Source organism: Sciurus vulgaris (assembly GCF_902686455.1).
Source record: "Sciurus vulgaris genome assembly, chromosome: 10".
NCBI lineage: Eukaryota > Metazoa > Chordata > Mammalia > Rodentia > Sciuridae > Sciurus > Sciurus vulgaris.
This window is the reverse complement of record NC_136470.1, coordinates 131371374-131392605: the sequence shown is the minus strand read 5'-3', so window position 1 is coordinate 131392605 and position 21232 is coordinate 131371374.

Genomic DNA, 21232 nt, shown 5'->3' with positions numbered 1-21232 from the left:
CTAGGAGTGTGCCTTTTGGGGTTCATACTTTGTTCCTGTTAAGTAGAGCTCTCTCTCTGCTTCCTCATTGCCACATCCTGAGCTACTTTCCTTGGTCATTTTCTTCTGCTATGATGCTCTGCTTTACCTGAGGCCCAGAACTATGTAGTCAGTAGTCTATAGACTGAGATCTTGGAAACATTTCCTTCTCTAATTGTTCTTGTCAAATCTTTTGGTCACAGCAATGAAAAAGCTGATTAAAACCCTTGATATACATTTTTATTAAATTAACAAAAAAATTAAGGGGTCCATATTATTGTATGACATTTTTCTGGTCAGTATCTTTAGAAAAATTCTTTAGAAATATAAAAATTGTAAAGTTTGGTTAATAAAATTGTTTTTGCAAATCATATGCTTGAGAAATTAGAAAATCCAAGGTAATTGAACAACAAGTGCTACTCTTGGTGGTAAACAGGGTCCAATTGATGGAGAAGATTCAGAGTACCAACAAATGCAATACATATGATTCTAGAGTTCAGTAGAAAAAGAGGTTTGTGACCCCCACAATAAAATCAAGATACTCACAGAAGCCCAAGTTGCCTCCTAACAAAGGGTTCAGAGAAGCCACGAACATCAACAGAATCATGTAGCTTTCAATTGACAGCTCTTGGCTTGTGTAAAAACGTCCAGAAATAATTCAACACTGCAACTATAGACATTACAAATGTATAATATTTAAATTGGCTAGTAGACTGAAATAATGGTGATGTTTAATTAATAAATTATAATGAAATAATTGGCATGGTATGATACATTGCATATTTGGCTGAATGTAGATAAAAAGTACAATGTTCAAAATATTTAAAGTAAAAATCATTCCCAAAGGTACTCAAGTTCAAATTTTGAAGTATCTTCCTCAAACACAATACAGATTTGCATCATGACATGAGATGAAATGACATTGCAACATCTTTTTTGACTTTTTAATATTTCATTTAAAAAATTTATTTCTGCAAGTGATACAATTTATACATATAAAAATTGACATCATTTCTTTGTAGACTGTGGGTGTATAGAGCAGGCAAGTTAAAGTTGCTTTAATAAAAGAATATTGATGGTCTTCACAATAATTTGCTTTTATGAAAGTACTTTGCTTCACTTTTTACTGTAAAATCATGATATTCTTTAACTCTATTATATTTCCATTTTTAATTATTATATTTATTTATTTATTTACCTTTGTAATACTAGGGATTAAACCTAACACCTCATGAACTCTAGGCAAGTGCTTAACCACTGGGCCATGTTCCCAACACTTTTTATTTTTTATTTTGAGTCATAGTCTCAGTACATTGCCCAGATTGGCCTCAAATTTATGATTTTCCTGTCCCAGAATTTTGAATTGCTGGAATTACAGGTGTGCAAGACTGTGGCCTGTTATTATTACATATATCTCATGTATGTATGTATGTATGTGTGTGTATATATATATATATAAAATGTTCATATATATATATCATATATCATATATATGACAATATTTTTAAAGAACTTTTTTTTTTTTAAAGAAACAGAGCAGTGTGTCCAAAACTACATATTTTGGTTGTTGTTTTGGTTTGGCCCTGGAGATTGTACCAAGGACTTAGCACATGCTAAGTACCTGTTCTGCCACTGAGCTACATTCCTTGCCCCACAACTGTGTTTCTAAATTTGTAGTATTAGGCCATGAAAGAACTTTATAGTATCTTTATGTGTTTTACAAATAAAAGAATGAGAAACAAAGGCAATTAAAATGTACAATTATAATTATTACAATTGACATAATGACATGCTCGTTAGCTGGTATATTGACATAAATTTCTCACTGGTTGGACAGATCGTTTTAAGAACATAAATAATTTTACTTAAAATTTGGAAAAATTGAACAAAAAATTAAATAGAAAACAAAGATAAAATTCATACAACATCACTGCATTTGTATCTGAATAGGAATTGAGGAATAAGTGTCTGTTAAAGCAACTATATAGGGAGTATGTCAATATTAGTGGCCATCTCAAATCACTGCAAATTTATCTCTAAGTTCACTTGACATTTAAGATAAAATTCAATTATTGGAAGAATTTCTCTTTACTTCTCTCCATTTTTTCCAAACTTCTTTTCATGTCTGTCATAGCTCCTGAAGTTTTCAAATGTCATTCACTTTTGGGTACTAACTTTTCTCCCATGTGGTGTCACCTGGTGATTTTTCAACACTTTGGATAACCCTTTAGAAGATGGCATTGCTTTCGTAAGAAATATGAGCTTTCTGTCTTATCAGAAGTATTAGTCAGGTTTCTTGATTGCTTGAGTCAAGTGTGATGGGTGAATGAACCCAGCATTTGCTTTCCTGCCAAGGAAGTGGGAAGCAGATGATCTCTCCAGGTTTTCTATTTTGTGCGTGTGCCACTAGTCAGGAAGTATGTCTCCACGGATTTTTTTTTTGACCATTCAGTGTATTCATTGCTTCAATGATGAAGGGCCTGTGTTAAGAGCGGAGAGAGACGTCGATGGGTAATAACTATATAATGCTCTGCTGAAAGAAGGATTCATTTTTGTTCTGTACAACAAAATGGATGGTGCAGTGGCTTTTGCTTTTAGAAAGAGCAAACCTATTTCCTCATTTGAATTCTCTATCTGAGAAGCAGAACAGCTGCCTGCCTTCTATTTACTGCCTCCCTACTTTCCCAACCTCAGGGGGAAATAAACATTTTTTCTAACTTTTGGATCCATCTGTTGCCTCTCTAGGTGAGCATAAATAGACAATATCTATAGTTTTTAGCATTCTGTTCATCCCAAGTTGGGAATTTTTGTCTGTTGCTTTTTCGTTTTTGGCTTTCTGTGTGTGACTGGTTGCCATCTTAATGCCATTTAGTTGGTCAAGTTACGTGCTGATCATTGTTTAAGACACGTAAGGGCCTTATTCTAAAGCAGCTGGTCAGGTAGTCATCAATATTCATTTATTTAACAGTATTTATTATGGGCTAACTAAAAAGTAAATAAAAGACAAATCTGCCTTTCTAAAGCTCAGAAAGAATCAAATTATGGAAAGCAGGAAATAGGAGAGAAATTCCTTCTTTAGACAGTGTGTACCCCAAAAAAAAGTCTCTCTATGGAACTAGCATTTAAGGTAAAACTGAAAGAATATAAAATGACATTCCATCTGTAGATGGACAGGACAAAGGGGAAGATGATTCCAGAAGAGAGGCGAGAGTACTCAAGGCCCTAGGTTAGAAGAATGAAATTTTCAAGGAAAATGATAAATAGCTATAGCTGGAGCTCAATATCTTTGTAAAGATATGGTACCAGGTGAGTTTACCATCAGCAGAAGGGTAGAAGGAAATGGGCAAGGTTTAAAAACTATCAGTAGCCAAACAGAAAAAAAAAGAAAAGAAAAAGGTTGGAATGAGACTCTTATTTCAAGGGTAATACGATGATAATCTAGGCAAGAGGCTGGGGTGGGAGCTAGTTTAGGTTGTTATCAGGTGCAACAGAAGAGGAAGGTCACAATTGACATTTACGTTGAAGAGAAGTTGGACAGAATTGATCATTGGATAGACCACATAATGTTTCAGAAGCAATAGCAAATGCTATATTTTCCTATTTGGATACTAATTCTGTTTTCAGCTACTATTGACTAGCAAATATTTGAATGCTAAAGCAAAGACCAGTACTTAATTGTTCTGTTTCAACATTTTTTTTTTGGTTTCAATTTTAAAATTTAAACTAATATATATTGTTCAAAATTATTGATTATAAAAAGATATATACAAACTTTCTATGATTTGGATATATATTCCCCAAAAGCTCATGTGTGAGTCAATGCAAGAATGCTCAGAAGTGAAATGATTAGATTGCGAGAACTATAATCTAGTAGGTAGATTAATTCACTTGAATGGATTAACTGGGTGGTGACTGTAGGCAGGTGGGGTGTGGCTGAAGGAAATAGGTCACTGGGGACATGTCTTTATGGTAATGTTTTGTCTCTGTCTCTTTATCCTCTCCCTCTCTGCTTTCTGGCTGTCATGAGCTGAGCACTTTTCTCTGCCACGTTCATCCAACACACTATTCTGCCTCATCTCCATCCCAGAGTTATTGAGTCAGGAAACTGTGGACTCAATCTCTGAAATCATGAGCCAAAATAAACATTTTTTTTCTCTATGTTTTCCTCCTTGGGTATATTGTTCACAGCAAAGCTAGACTTACTGAAACACATCTCCCAAAATATAAAGACAGAATGAGCTACAAAATATCCATATCATATTATAAGCATTATCATTTTATTTCATTCAGTTCAATTAAAATAATTGGTTGATTTTGAGCTAAATTATTTATATTAGTGTATCATCCTTGAAAGACTTATAGTTTTGAGTTATATAAGCCTGGATTATAATTCTGAATCTAGGTCCTACTGTGACTTTAGTTAAATTAGTCTCCATCAACCTCATGTTTCTCTTGCGTAAATTTGCAGATACATCAATCCCCCAGGACAGAATAGTAGGTACCTGGTGTCCATGAGAAGGTGTGGCTATTCCAGACATAGGATAAACCTTCTTCCCTAGTTCCACTCTGGGGATACAAAGTTAAATCAATTATGACAAAAGACTCAAAGATCCAAATACAGTGAATGAGAAGGACAGCAAAATGTGTTAAAATATCCTCTAAATATTATTGAGGAGGAATAGGCTGTATTTTTTCTGTACCTCATGATTTCTATAATGAGAACTTTTTTTGGACAGAAGCAAAGAAAAAAAAAAAAGAAATGAAGGTGGAGGATGGATTTCTGATCTCACTCAAAAGAGGTATTGTGTTAGACAAATTCTTGTTGTTGTGATTAAAATACCTGACAAGAGCAGGAGGAAATGTTTATTTTGGGCTCACAGTTTCACAGGTCTCAGTCCAGGGTTGGTGGACTCCACTTCTGGGCCTGAGGTGAGGCAGAACATCATGATAGAAGGGCATGGCAGAGGAAAGTTTCTCACCTCATGGAAGCCAGGAAACACAGAAAGAAAGGGCCATGGACCAATATAGTCCAGGCCACACCCACAATGACCTACTTCCTCCAGTCACATCCCACCTGCCTTCAGTTACCACCCAGATGTCTATTCAAATGATTAATCCATCAAATGGATTAATCCACTGATGAGGTTGCAGTTCTCATAATCAGTTCACCTCTGCACATTCCCACATTGTCTAACACATGAGATTTTTGAGGGACATTAAAGATCCAAACAATAACAGATATATTCCCTTTTGTATATAAATATGTCTATGATTAGATATACCAATACTTAATGAAAATATTCTGTCCCCACAAACTTGAAGTGCATTTATGTCAATGGTAATAATCAAGAGATGGGAAGGATTGAAAGAGTCAGGTAGAGGCTAGAGATGAAGAAGGGGTAGGTTCCTACTTTTAAATGCTCTGTATAACATGTCCTATGTTGGCTAATGAGCTCTGTGTTCATCAAATCAAGAGGAAATTATAATATGACAATGTGGGTAAATGTGGTACCACACAAAACTGAGAGAACAGATGGGTTCTCAATTACAATTTGGAATTAGAAAGTGTAATCTCTTATTCACAGAATTTTATAAATCTTTTAAAGTCGATAAGAGTACCAGTGGAACCAAATTAATCAAACTGGCAGGCACAGAGGAGAACACAATGAAAACAATAAATGGTTCTGATTGCAATCTGGAAAAATCAGCAAACTTAAATTGAAAGTCCATAGTAGAATTGAAGAAAGTATTTGATGTTTTTATGTATGTTTCTGTTTTTAAGTTGTCAGCAAGCAGCTGTTCTATTATACAGAAAGAAGCTCGACCCCAAATTTGACAAGAAAGTCAGCAAAAATAAATGTGAGAGTTAATTCTACTAAGTGCCCACAAATCAAATGTTTTGTATTCGAGAATGAACAGTATCAGGAATGCAAAAACAAAACATAACAGTAACTTTGAGGATTTGGTCAGCTTATCTTCTGAGGTTTTCAAATGTGGTTTCCTTTGCTTTAAATTCTATTTACTTCAGTCGATTTTAACAAGGACTGTAAGAGGAAGAGAAATGCATACACTGCCAACTGAAACGAAGTGAGGCAATTCTTGAGATTTTCAATGTTATCACATATAGGAAAGAATAATGTCAGCAACTCACTACAAGCTTTGCCAAGATTACAATCTCTTCTCATTTCAGGTTTCCCGATATTTTATATTAAATAAGAAAGCAAATCTCTCTCTCTCTTTTTATACATATTTATATACGCACATATATATGAGTATTTATACTCTATATCTTTTTAGATAAAATGATGACTTTGTGTAATTTTCTCAGATAAAATGTAAAACATCATCTTTGGAATGTATTAAACGTCATTAAACACAAGTGTAGCAATGAAATTTGACTTTCTATTAAGCTGTAATTAGTTCAAAATAAAAACCTTAAATACATATTTATTATATAAAAATGTAAAAAATATTTTGGTGTTTTTTCTGTGCATTTAGGACAATTTAAATAGCAAAGGGTTTTCTCTAGCTGTTATTGGTCTGATATGCAACCCGTTCTTGAACATTTTTTGGGAATTCCTATGATTATGCAGAAATTATCTCCTTAATTTAAAAGTTAAAGAAAGTTCCACATATTTTAATTTTTTAAATTTTTTAATCATTTTTATTTTTATTTTTATTTTCAGGGATTGAACTCAGGGGCACCCGACCACTGAGCCACATCTCCAGTCCTATTTTGTATTTTATATAGAGACAGGGTCTCACTGAGTTGCCTAGCACCTTGATTTTGTTGAGGCTGACTTAGAACTTGCAATCTTCCTGCCTCAGCCTACCAAGCCCTTGGGATTACAGGCATGGGCCACCGCACCTGGCATTTCCATATACTTTTAAATGGAGTATGAGTTACTTCTGTCTTCTGGAAGGTGGGATATTGGAATCCAACCTTTGAATCCCTACCACATATGATAAAAAACAGAGTACAGATTAATAAAGACTGACTGCAGGGCAATCCTGAAGGGGAGTGCAGAGAGGGGTCTCACCCTGTGCCCTAGTATAAAATGATTTTAATCTGACCAACTCTGAAAGAAACTGAGAGAATGACAATCCTCAATAAGGACTGTTCTCAATATTTATTAAATAAAAAATGATGATGGTTAAAAAATACCCTAGAGTGATGAATGGTCTACATTTATGTTATCACAAGCTGACATCATGAGCTATGTACTTTGGTTTTCATCCATGATTGCTGGCTCATAACTCCTGGCAAGGCAGGTCATAGAAATTAGAATTTCTCTTCTCAATATGGGTCATTGAAATCTGTGCTTCCCTTTCTGTCTTGGAGCTTGCCATCAGTACATTATAAGACCCCCATCCTCAGGAGTGGTCCTGTCCTATACTCAAGAGAGAAGAAAGCTGCACAGAAAGACCAAGAAGAATCTGAGCAGACAGGGTTTGCTGTGTTTCCCCATCCAGTCTACTAGGATCAGATACCCAGACCATAAGAACAGGGTTGAGGTTCAGAGAGCTTCCAGATAGCTAAAAAATCGAGGTTCTTGGAGGGTGAGATGTCTGCAGAGGACATGAAAGTTCCTTGTGTCTTTCCCCTTATCTCACCCTAGGTATCTCTTCATCTGCATCCTTTGTAATAAACATTATAATAAACCAGCAAATAATTGTTGTCTTGAGTTCTGTGAGCAACTCCAGCAAATTAATCAAACTCAAATCTCTGTTACATTAAGTGTTTAGAATTGATATTGTAAGTCAAGTTACATTATTTAGAAATTTAAACTGAATTATTGTTTGTGTATATAGCAGAGTGCAATCACATTTATATTTTTTACTTTAAGAATTTTACAAACTTTGTGAATTTATTCACTAATAAAAACTGTTTCATACCTCTGTTAAAAATGTGCAGTTTGGCTATATTCTAGGATTAGGTAATGAAATTCTACTTTCCAAGTTACATTTTGGTTTGCATTAAACCTTCATGTTTATGGGACTAAGCCAAGCAACCTGGTCATAGGCCAGTTTTCTTTGTGGTGTTCTAAATAATATGTGTAAAGACTAGGCTATGCAAATAGGATAAGAAGAAAAGTAGGGAATGTTTCAGTAAGTACAGTTCAAATTTATTGTTATCTTACAGAATGATAATGGTTTAGTCAACATTTATTAATAATTTATTTTAAGCAAAAGTCAACCTCATGAAAGTCTATATCAAATATGTGCAGTGAACAGAAAGAAAACATTTTCACCAAGATCCATATTTACCAAGACCATATTCTTCTACTCCCCCTCCACAATGTGATGCCCACAGTTCCCTGAAAATTAAGGTCAATGAACCCTCTTACTCAACTGCATTTTTCTTAACTTCCAAATAGTTACTAATGTTTTGTAACATTTCAATGAATACTTGATATTAACTTGCTGTAAAAATCAAAGGAAGCTAAAGAAGAATAATATTATGGCATTTGCAGGTAAATGGATGGAATTGGAGAATATCACGCTAAGTGAAATAAGCCAATCCCAAAAAACCAAAGGCCGAATGATTTCCCTGATAAGTGGATGATGATATATATATAAGAGGGGTAGGGGGGTGAGGGGTGAGAGAAGAATGGGGGAACTTTAGATTATGTAGAGAGAAATGAGAGGGAGTGGGGATATGAAAAATGGTGGAACGAGACAGACATCATGACCCTATGTACATGTATGATTACACAAATGGCATGAATCTATATCGTGTACAACCATAGAAATGAAATGATGTACCCCATTTGTGTACAATGAATCAAAATACAGTCTGTAAAAAATCAATCTATCAATCCAATCAAAGGAAGCAAATAATCCTTGAGTCGTTAACACTTTAGTACCTTAGAAATGAGAATAAGATTTTAGAAAATAAATTTTGTGGCAAAACTATTCACATTTTTCTTAGTATGGTTTTTATATTATAAAATTAATGTATGCTCATAATGTTTGATTTCAAAGCCTCTAAAGAAATTAATAACATGCTTCCATTTTATTCAATTTTGTATTTCTTACCTGACTGCCCTGTTGTTAGGAAAGCATGAATCCTCCTCATCATTGAGCTACATGCTTTGAATCATATGAAATTGTATTTGGTTTTGATAAGAGATGTCATACAGCTTTATAATAAATCCTGTTATACTTATTTGGTACAATTGTTTTCAAGTAAGACAACAATAATGTATCATTGACCAAAATCATTAAATGAAAGGAATTTTCTTGTCATGGTTTCTGGCAAAGAGTTAGCAGTCAGTGCTGTCATTTCTTGTTTTATTGATAGATTATCACTTTTACTCTTACCATGGTTGTTTTAACTAAATATGTTGCAAAAACAGAATATGTATTATTACATTTTCACTGTTCTCATTCATGCACCAAATGATCAATCATATTTAAATGAGTACTAGTATAATAGGTAACCTAGTTCTTTCTTCATCCTTAGTGATGATTTTTGTTACTTTTTCTTCTGCCTAGTTTTCTCATATCTATTGAGCATATGCTTACTATATATTTGAAATTATTTCCTCCATCATTGACTTAATGGAATTTTTATGTAGTTCTCACTTTTCTTTGGTTTTCGTGGCTTCTGTTATATTTGTAGTGGTTTCTTTACTCCATTTAAAAAAAACACAATGACTTAAAAATCAAGACTAGCTCTAGGTGTGGTGGTGCACACCTGTAATCCTAGCAGCTAGGAAGGCCAAAGGCAGGAGGATCACAAGTTTGAGGCCAGCCTCAGCAAGCAAGCGAGGCCCTCAGCAACCCAGTGAGACCCTGTCTCAAAAATTAAAAACCGCTGAGGATGGAGCTGAGTGGTAAAGCACCCCTTTTCTTTTTGGAAAAAGTACCAAAAAGAAAAAGAAAGAAAAAGAAATCAAGAATTGTATTACTTTTCTTCTATGATCTACCTTCAAATGTTTTCGAACTTTGCTAGAAGCATCAACATAGTCCTCTTCTGGATATAATTTGATTAATTTCTATGTCCTTTCAACCTCTTTATGAAAGCACATAAACCTTAGTTGTTTCATTAATTTTTCAAATTATCCTCATTTGAGGGGATTTTTAAATCACTGCTGGAGTGTAATCCAGGGCCTCATTCAAGTTAGGCAAGCACTCGCTCAGTCATCTGTACCACTAGCCCGAAGGGATTCTTTCAATAGTAGAATCAATTTCACTGTCAGAATTTCAACACAGTATCTAAAATTTTTGGTTTTCTTTTTATTTTTATTTAAATTGTATGGATTTTCCTTTATAGATTCCTTCCCATTAGGAAGACCTTTCCAGTAATTATCTCCTGAAATATTACATGAATCTGGGTCGTGATTTTCAGTTCAATGGAGTTGGCTGCTTCCTCCCTTTGTTCACATAACTGTTTTCACAATTCCTTGAAGTGAGCTGTGGTCAAATGCTTTTCTTAGGCTAATGGAATTGGATTGAAAATGATACGCGTAATATTGAGGGGGTATTTTCAGTAGCAAATGAGTGGTCTGTTGCTCGACCTTTTGTGACATGCCGCTGTATTTGGAGGCATTTGCTTCTGTACCCTAACTTAGAAAATGAAATAGAAATTGGCAATTACAAGAGGATTTTGCCCAGGCACACGTGTGAACACATGACATTGTCAGCTGGTTGGTTGACAGGGAGTGAGGAAATCATTATGAGAGCCTGAATATGAGCAATTGACATTGTGATGTGACCCGCTCTAGCTTGGGAAGCCTGTCATGAACCTTCTTATTTTAAAGAATGGGTTTAGAAAAAGTTGGAAAGGAGAATGTCAGTACTCTCCTAATGGCCATTTTCTGCGTTTGGCAAGGTATTATCACCAAGACACCATTGAGAATATAAGTGGATGATGTGGCAAATGCTCTGATGCTCTGCAAGGATCTTTAAAGAACGAAGTACACACTTCCTTAGTAGCTAAGAGTGATGCTGGGAAGTGGCGCCCCCATCTAAGTCCTCACTAGAAATTTAAAACAAGTTTTAAAAACACCATTCCTCAAATTCTTCCAGAGGCATCCCTCATCACTGAATCTGAGCTCGGATATGAGAACCTAAGCAGCCTGGGGCTCATGGCAAGGTTCAAGGGCGTAGCCCACCCCCAGAACCTCCCGTGACGCCTGCTGAGACCCTCACTGTGGGTGAGCTTCTCCTCTGCCCCACCTGACTGCCTTTCTCTTCTGCAAATGTCAATCCAGGACACTCAGAGTTTGCTTCTTGGGAACATGGATTGCCTGTTTGTAAGCCAGGATAACTCCCTGTGAGTCCTAAATGTTCAAAGTAATAGTAAAGAAAGAAAAAGATACTTTTAAGGACTGCTTTTTTTCATGCTATTTGGATTCTTTAATGGTATTTGAGCAGGCTTGCAAACGTCAATGAGAGGAGACTGCTACAGAGGAAGCCACACTAGGAATAAAAACAAGTGCCCACGAATAACAATCGTGAGAATTTTTTAAAAAAATCTAGGTATGAACCAAGTAACAAGACTTTTATGACAAGGGTTATTGGGAAGATAAAGTGATGGTTTGTGCAGTGAGAAAGGGAAAATCACAGGAAGACAGGACTCCTGGGGTTCCAACCCGACGCCCTATACATGTGTGATGGATGTGCTCGGAGAAGGAGCTGGACATAATAAATGAGCCACTGTAACCTCAAAAGTTGCACAGATGTAGAAAAATCTATAACGTTGTATTGAAAGAATTACTAACATTTATAAAACTCTTTAAAAAATGATGTTAAACCTTAAGTTTAATATTCAGCAAATGAATCACTGTTTCTCTCTCACTCCCTTATACGCGCACACACAGCATGTTGTATCAGTGAAACAGACCCAGACTAGCAGAATAAATGATCAATGACCTATGCAGGAAGGTACAAATAGAAATTAAGTAATTCTGCTGATCAGACTGTGAGAGCTGGCTACAATGAGGTTGAGTATACTCCTTAATGAAGCCTAGATTCTAACTCAGAGAGAAACTTAAATTTCAGGGAGAAACTTCAGCCCTCTTGAGAAGTCCTGGCTCTATCTTTTTGCTTGGGTTTGTTTTCCAATCCTCTCTTTTGCTGCACTTAAAATGAATTTTAGAAAATACATTCTTTCTGAGGATTGTCACTTTTATAGCCATTTGCCTTCCTTAAGAGATTTGGGAGCCTATGATTTGTTATAAGCCTAAAATAGTCTCTCTTCTGTAATGCAGCTTTTTTTTAACTTTATTTTTATTAGTGTAATGTGATTATACATAATAGTACAGTACAATATAACATATTCTTTATGAACGTAACTATTTTAGTCAGCTATATTGCTGCTGTGACTAAAAGATCTGACCAGAACAATTTTAAAGGAGGAAACATTTATCTGAGGACTCAGGGTTTCAGAGGTCTTAGTTCATAGAAATCTGGCTCCATTACTCAGGGCTTGAGGTAAAGCAAGACATCATGATGGAAGAATGTGGCAGAGGGAAGCAGCTCACATCATCAGGAAGCAGAGAGAGTCTCCGCTCACCGAATACAGATATATACCCAAAGCCATGCCCCAATTCCCACCTCCTCCAGCCACACCTACCACTTCAGCTGCCACTCAGTTAATCCCTATCAGAGGATTAAATCACTGATTGGGTTAAGACTCCTACAACCCAGTCATTTCTTCTCTGAACCTTTTTGCGTTGTCTCACATGTGAGTTTTTGGGAGATACCTCACATCCAAACCATAATGAAAACATAATTTGTTCCATTTTATGAAACACATCTCATCTTTTGGATTAACTGTTCCTAAGTTTCTAGATGTGCTTCTTTGATATAACCTCTTATGTATGCCTTTTGTTCATTTCCTTCTCTCTTATTTCTACCGCTATATGTATGCACACTTTGCAGTATATTTTAATTTCTCCATTAGAGAAAATTGTTAAAATAGGGAATTTAAAAATAATGTATAGCCCAAGTTCACTGTAGTGCTTCACCCCTTAACAGCGTAAAAAGAGAGACATATCTTCTGTGCTGTGATATGCAGTGGTGCCCACGAGAGTCTATGCTGTGTACTTGCCAAAATCAAACTCGAGTATGATGAGGCTTTGATATTTAACTTCCACTTTGAAGAATATACAAGAGATTGAGGTGAAATACAAAAAATTAAATGGCAATGAATGTAGTAAAATGCAGAATCAAGGAATTCTAGAGTCCATGACCTATTTCTTTAAGAAATAGGTCATGTATATATGTTCACATATATATGTACACATATATACATGTATGTGTATATATAATGATTTAAGCAACCAGTTCAATGCAAGATGTGTAGATTTTTTGATCCAGATTTAAGTAAACACTATAAATCTTCCCCAAAAGTATCTTTGAGAAATTTAGTGAGATATTAACAATAACTCAATTTTAAATGATATTAAGGTGAAATAATGATAATGAAGCCAATTTTATAAAACTCTATTCTTTTAAAAATACATACTGAGAAATGCAGACCCATTATGGATACAATTATAAAAGGTCCCAAGTATGTCCTAGCATGTGGCAGGGATAAGGGAATGGCGAGGGCTGAGCCATGAGGTTTGTATGTCAAAGTGATAATTCCCTTACTGATTGTTGTGGAAAGCTGAGTGATATGTATAGAAGAACCTATTGTACTATTGCTGATATTGTATAAAAGTCATATAATAAATTTTTAGAACAAATAACTTATGGAATTTGGTATATTTGGAGCATAATGGTCAGAAAACATTCTCGTCATATTAAAAAAAAAAAAAGATTCTCACTTCATGTGTCTACTTAACAAGTTTTCTCACAGAGTAACCACTTAAATGTTAAAGCTGAGCCAGGCATGGGGTGCCTTTCTGTGATCCCTGCAACTCAGGAGAATGAGGCGGGAGGATCACAAGTTCAAGACCAGCTTCAGCAGCTAGGCAGAAACTTGTCTTAAAATTGAAAAGGATTGGGAATGTAGCAGAGGGGTAGAGTGGTCCCTGGGTTCCATCCCTGGTAGGGCAAAAATAAATTAATAAATACATAAAAAGTCAAAACTAAAATACAAGAAATTATAAAGGACTGTCTTTGTTAGTTCCTGATAGAGAAACTTATAAAACAACCAAACAGTGAAAGCTAAAGAAAACGATGCAAGTAAATATATCTAATTAGGATATTTCAATTAAACAAAGACTACTTTGAATAAAATTGAAAGTCAAACAATTGTGTGATGACATTTGTAATGTAAAAATCTAGCAAGAATGTAAAAATGATCCTTGGAAATCAATAAAAATGTAAGATATTCATTATAAATAAATGATATGAATGAGGAAGTTTGTAGATTAAAAGCTTGAGTCTGTAAAAATTGAAAAAATAAATAAATAAATAAATAATATAATAAATAAAAAAGCTTCAATTGAAAATAGTGCAAATTAGAACATAATATGAAATAATACTTTATATTAGATTAGACAAAATTTTGTATAATAAGTGTAGGAAAGAATGAAAAAGGACCAGGAAATGGTGCAATACTAAAAGAAAGTGTGTGTGTGTGTGTGTGTGTGTGTGTGTGCATGTACTATCTGTGACACTTTGGCTTGCATGGAGGTGTTGGAGAGGCAGGATTTGAATAGAAACACAGTTGGTGACTCTAGGCAATAAAAATAGCATTGACATGCTCACAGGAAGGAAAGTTAATTTTTTTTTTAAGGGGTGAAGATAGAAATGTGATTGGGCTTGGGCTTGTTTATCAAAGTATTTATAACCCTGAGAAGGATATGAGGATTAAAGTAACCACAATTTTTTTAAAAAAACAGTCCCCAAAATTTAAAAAATAAAAAAGTCAAGGGTACAATCTGTACTTGACACAATCTGCACTCGCTAATGTATCTAGATAAATAAACAGAGATAAATTGATGAAAATCAGCATACAAGCTGATTGAGCCTGGCAGGCTGGTTCTGTTACAGGTCCCAAGATCAGGGATGGTCTTAGAAGGAAAGACGTTACCTTGACAGTGAGCTCACCCTCTATTACAACCTCTGGTGACATTCAAAGAAGGTGTTCAGGTGCATCTGGTTGAGTGTTAGAGGGCATGTTGGCATGTTAGTAAAGATAGATATTCCCTTTCCTCTTTGGAGGACAACACAAGTAAAGTTTCTCCATCATGTCAATATTTCAAATTTGTTTCAGAGTTTAAATGTCTTCTCACACACTGACATGACCTTAGAATATTCTACCTGCATCTGAGGTCATTTAGTAGAACACCTTCATTCTTCCACCAGGAAGCTAATTATCAGAGATCACAAGTCAATAGGAGATCATGATTAAAATCCTTATCCAAATGAAGATTAATGGAGGCCATCACATAATGACTTCCCATGACCACAGCGTCCTTTATTTCCTCTTCTCTCTATAGATCCATTGACTTCCCTAGTTACTTGTGGGTGAAGCACTGAAGCTTTAAAAACTTACAGTGGAAACAGAAATTATAAGAGCTTTCTTAAAATTAAACATATTGTGCAGTTTTGACCTAATCCGAGATAGAGTAGTTAGTTGTATGCCATTGGTTCCACTGTTACTCATTTGGGTTCAGAAATATTTCTCAGAAGCACAGTTTACCTGCAGGTGTAGAAATATCACACTGAACTCTTATTAATATGTATAATTAAATGTTAATCAAAAATAAAACAAAATAATTCAAAAAGATAACAAAGAAGCAGAACTGCCTTATAGACAGCACACAGAATATCAAACACACACCATCCTCAAAGTCTAAAAAGCATTTAAAATGGTGAGTCTGGTTCCTGAGTGATAAAGGCCTTCTAAAATATGCACATTATATATCATAAGAAGTTGACAGTGTAAATCTTGTCTAAATTTTACATGAGGAAGACTGACGGAAATGAGAGATTTTAAAAACTTAGCCAGAAAAAGTGAAATATTTTAGCTCTAAGAGTTACTGCAGGTAGGATTGGTGATTGCCTTGAAAATTATCTAAGGAAACACGGAAGTTTTCTTTTTTTTTTCCTTTTAATGTTATCAGTGTTCTACAGTTATACACAATGATGGGGTTCACCATGACATATTCATAAATGCATATAATGCAATTGGCCCATTCACTCCCCAGTACCTCCCCTTTCCTTCCTCTCCTCCTTCCCCCAATCTTGGTCCTCCACTCCACATGTCTTCCTTCTATGTATTTGTATTTAATTGATGAGTTATAATTGTACACAAAAGTGGGAATCACTGTTCTTTTAAAATAGCAAAAAATCTGAAAGTTTAGATTATAGAAGGTATAGTGCAGAAAACAAAAACTATAAAATTCTTAACTCTGGGAGTGATATTAGTCTCAGTTCCCACTTGAAAAAATTACAGGATAGAAGTGTCCTAAATTGTGACTATCAGTGTAGAAATAGAGCCTTATATTCTATGTCTTTCATGTATATGTTTTAGATTTTCCTCTATGACTTTTGTGTGTGAAGTGCGTATGTGGCAGTCCTCACTTGACATGACTTGTAAGACTCTAGGAAGTCACATGACTTACCTTATGGACTGAGCATTTTTTCAGCGCCTGGACAAACTGCCACTGTACATTAAAAGTATGGATTGGAGTCTGACATTTTTTCTTTTCCCTCTTCATCATCATGCAGTATTCCTGAATGCTCCTTTCATGTGAATGTTTTGTTTTCTGTTTGTTTAACTTCCTCTGCACCAGCCTTCTCATTTTGTTCTGCTGGCTTAATATGTAGAGTTGAGTCTCACCAACGTCAACACCCCTGTAGTCAGCTGCTTCTTTTGTAACTCTACCTTTGTTTGATTCAAATGTCACATGTGACATCATCACATTTCATATCTTTGTTGTTTTTGAGGCCAGTTCCCTATTCCAATCATAATTTTTATAAAATATCACCTGGTTTGATCATTGATGGCTAGGAGCAACACTACTGCACACTTTGCTGTCTGTGTGTGAGCTGAGGATCAACGCACAGGGACCAGTAGTCGCTTAGAGAAGGAAGTGGAGTGATTGGTTCCTGAAGATGATGGGCATCTGATTACATGTGAATTGTGAAATGAAGAGCTGGCAGTGACCTTACTTGGGAAAAATGTTACGTTATTGATTTAGCATAATAACTAAATTTTGAACTATGGTGTTGGGGGACCTTGTTATTCAATCAAAGAGTAACTGAAATTTATGTGTCATGGTAGAAAGCAGTGACTGCTTCCAAGTGTGTCATTGAGTTCCCAGTGTGTCAGAGATACAGATCCTCAGATCAGTGGACAGAGTGTTTATTACCCACACACTCACAGGACACTCTAAAGGCAGTCCTCTGAACCTTAATACCCTGTATGGTTTGGATGTGAGGTGTCCCCCAAAAGCTCACGTGTGAGACAATGCAAGGAGGTTCAGAGAAGAAATGATTGGGTTACAAGAGTCTTAACCCAATCAGTGAATTAGCCCATGATGGGCTTAATTGAGTGGTAACTGAAGGCAGGTGCAGTGTGGCCAGAGGAGGTGGGTCACTGGGAGTGGGACTTTGTGGTATATATTTTGTATATGGCAAGTGGAATCTCTCTCTGTCTCTGTTTCCTCTTCATCGTGTGAGCTGCTTCCCTCCACCACACTCTGCTGCCATGATGTGCAGCCTCACCTCGAGACACAAGGACAAGAGTCTGCTGTCTATGGACTAAGACCTCCGAAACCATGAGCCCCCAAATAAACTCTTCCTCCCTTACCATTGTTCTGGTCAAATCTTTTAGGCATAGCAGTGAAGAAAGCACTAAAACATCCCCACTGTGTGAGTTTGGGGGAACTGAAAGTCACACTGTACATGCAGTGAGGATGCACAGCAGGAGAGCAGCCCTGAAATCAACAGACCTGGAGCTCCTGCAGCTTGCTGGTCCATCTTTGCTTGTGCAGAGGGAGAGAACTTTCCTCTGGAATGTACTTTCTTCTCCAGGTGAAGAGAGAAAAACCTCTAGCTTTGTTTCCCAGAATAAAAAACAAATGTCTTACATGGGTTGCAGGGGGAGAGCTCTAAGGCAATACCCCATCTCCAGCTTCTAAAGAGTGTTTGCTGGTCACCCTTTAACCAAATTTGTCAGTGCTCTTGTCTCTCAAAGGCTGAACCATGAAGAAATACGAACATATTCACAGGAATTGTCTATCAATGTTACACTTTGTTATTCCTCAGTTATTTACTTTTGGACAAATCTAATTTTCAAAAATAGACAAACCTAAAATAACTAGTTAGGTAATGACAGGTAAACCCTGATTAACACATTCTGAATTATTAGCATACCTGAGATTAAAATAAATAATAAGTGACATAACTGCTAACATTTATAAAGTATATTATTTTCTGAAAAGCATTTTCAAAAAACAAATGCTGCTTAATTTAAATTTTCATGAAATATCCAGAGCAGGGTACTTATCTATAGATTATAAATGGGAAAACTGATTCAAGAAATGAAGCAACCTACAGTGAATAACTACTCATTTAGTTACTTGGACGTTTCTGTGTCAGCCTGGGACATCATTGCAAAATACCATAGGCTGGGTGGCTTAAACAACAGAAATTAATATTCTCACTGTTCTTGAGACTAGGAGTCTGAAATGGGATCCCAGCAGAGCAGCTTCTGGTGAGGTTTGTCTTCTTCTCTTGAAGATAGCTACTTTCTTACTGCTTCTTCACACGGTGTCTCTCCTTCTGCGTATACATGTACTCTTGGGATCAGGGCCTGCCCCATGAGTTTATTTAAACCTGATCACTTTGTAACAACCCTATCTCAAATACAGTCAACTTTCGGGTACAACTTCAGGATGTGGATTTGGGGAACACATGCCTTCAGTCTATAAAAGGAAGCCACAACTTGAACTCAGATTTCATTTTGTGTGGTGTTTTCTTTTGTTTGTTTCAACTTCCCAAATACCAGAAGACAGCCTGTTCATGAACAAGGCGAAGTGTATTGTGACTTTTTGCAATAAATAAGGGTGGACACACCTTGGCAGGCTCAGAAGAGCAAATCGGAAGTAGGATGTACCCAGGACTGTGTGGTCTAGCCTCCAGTGACTTGAGGGCTGTCAATCAAGGCAAGGCCTTGTGTGAGAAGAGGTGAAGCTCCCAACACTGTTTAGGTTTCTGGACACATAAAAATGAGTGTCTTAAAGTGAGTCTCAATGAGTACACAGTTGTGAGTATACTGCTGGTTCTTGGAGTCAAGTTCTGTTCCTCATTGATTACCCTGCAGAAATCTTTTTAAACCAAAAAATAATGTTATCTCCTAACTCATTTTTATGTTTCTCTGACAAGGATTTATTACAAAATCACCAATCAAGACTGGTGACATGGGTGATGTACAATCTTACCTAAATTGCCTGGACACAGAAAATCTTGCTTCTCATTTGGTTTCACATGCCTGTTGTTCTCTTCTATACCATGCCTCTTCCTGAAAAGACAAAGAAATTTACAACTTGCTATGGGTCAGACATACAGGCATGGGAAAGTCAGAGAGAGCAATGAATTCTATTTCCTTAATAGAGGGGTAGCTGTCAATAGAATGTCCCCTAGATATAAAACATTTTACTTAAGATTCTTTTTCTTTTAGAAAATCAATACTATGAAAAATTGACCCCTTTAATAGAGAGGAATCAATTTTAATATGTCTCATGTTTTAATAACTCTGTGTATAACCTCAAGAGCAACAGCATAAATATAATACATTCAATACCTGTTTTTAAAAATATGTCAATAGAGTTCATAGGGATACTGGTCTACTGCTACCAACATCCTAACAGCACTGGAGTCAAAATAAATACTAAAATGCATAAAAGTTTAAGAACTCAAATATACATCTGAGAAACTAATGTTCATATACCACCATATGTATACGAATTGAAGTTTTGCTGGACAAATCTAGGATATCAGAGAAGCCATGTTCATACTGATACCAGTGGGGTGTTCAGATGGGGTCCAGATTTTTGACCTTGGAGCAAAAATGTTGAAGAAGATACAAAAGGTACAGACAGAGCATAGATTCGGTGAAAGTGAAAGCAACACCCATAGGCGGGTTGGCTGAATGAAAACCTTCCCGTTTGTTCCCATAGCTCACTTTATTTTCATCTAATTAGAATTCAGAACCTGAGACAGGAGTTGTCCTGGGATAATAAGCCCTAAAAGGGGTCTGAAATTATGAATTTGAACTCAGGAGTGTCAATCAACTGAGTTATTCTGTTGCAGTCACTTCATCCAATCAATTCTCATAAGTTGTGGAGAATCAGTGACCCTTCAATAAAGAAAGTTTGAATGTGTGTCCTTCTCCTCTGTCAATATGTCCATGATTTGGAAGAACTGCAAGTTTTCACATTCAACTGTAGACAAGGCAGAAACCACACAGTCTGTTTCAGAGGATGATGGGCCACACACCAAAGTCCCCCACCTCACTTGAGCACATTCACTTTACCTTTATATTCATGAACCAAACATCGGTATTGTGTTGTGTGGTGTGGAAACTATTGAACAAGGTATCTATTTGGTTAGAAAGGAATTGTTGGAAACTCACCCACATCATTTTTGTTCTTAGATTCGTTTTCATATGAAGCTAATGACAGGATTTGTTATTTCCCTATAAACTATCCAGATCGAACTGGGTGGGACTAATGCAGGAAATTATAAGATGTACTGCCCAAGTCACTGTATCCCAACCAGTGGGATCATTCCAACAGTGCAAGGACACAAATTTTGCGTTTTTAAAATTCACACATTTTGTTTGTCTCTAACCTCCAAACCAAGGAAGTCATTTTTAAACCCTTTTAAGGGAAAATATTAAGGAGTACTGGTTATATTTAGGGCAAAGATATAAAAGTTAATATGAAAATGACTTGATATTATCACTATATTAGTGTTCTAAATTTTGAAAAAAAAAACATGCAGTTACAACATTATTATTATTGGTGGTGTTTCTAAAATTATCACTGTTTAAGAAAATGAATTTGGAAAATAAAAATCTCCCTACTAGAAAAACCACAAGAAAGTGATTTTCAGTCAAATGATGGAGTTCTCTGGTGAAATCAGCCCTATTCTTGAGGCCCTCTGTCCTGGGTCTCCATCTTTACCAGTCTCTTGCAGTACAGTACTTATTAGTATTCTTTTTGTTGTTGTTGATGTTGTTTCAAAAGTAATTACAATTTAACTTTATTAAGATCCCTATTAATCAAGGTTCTTACAG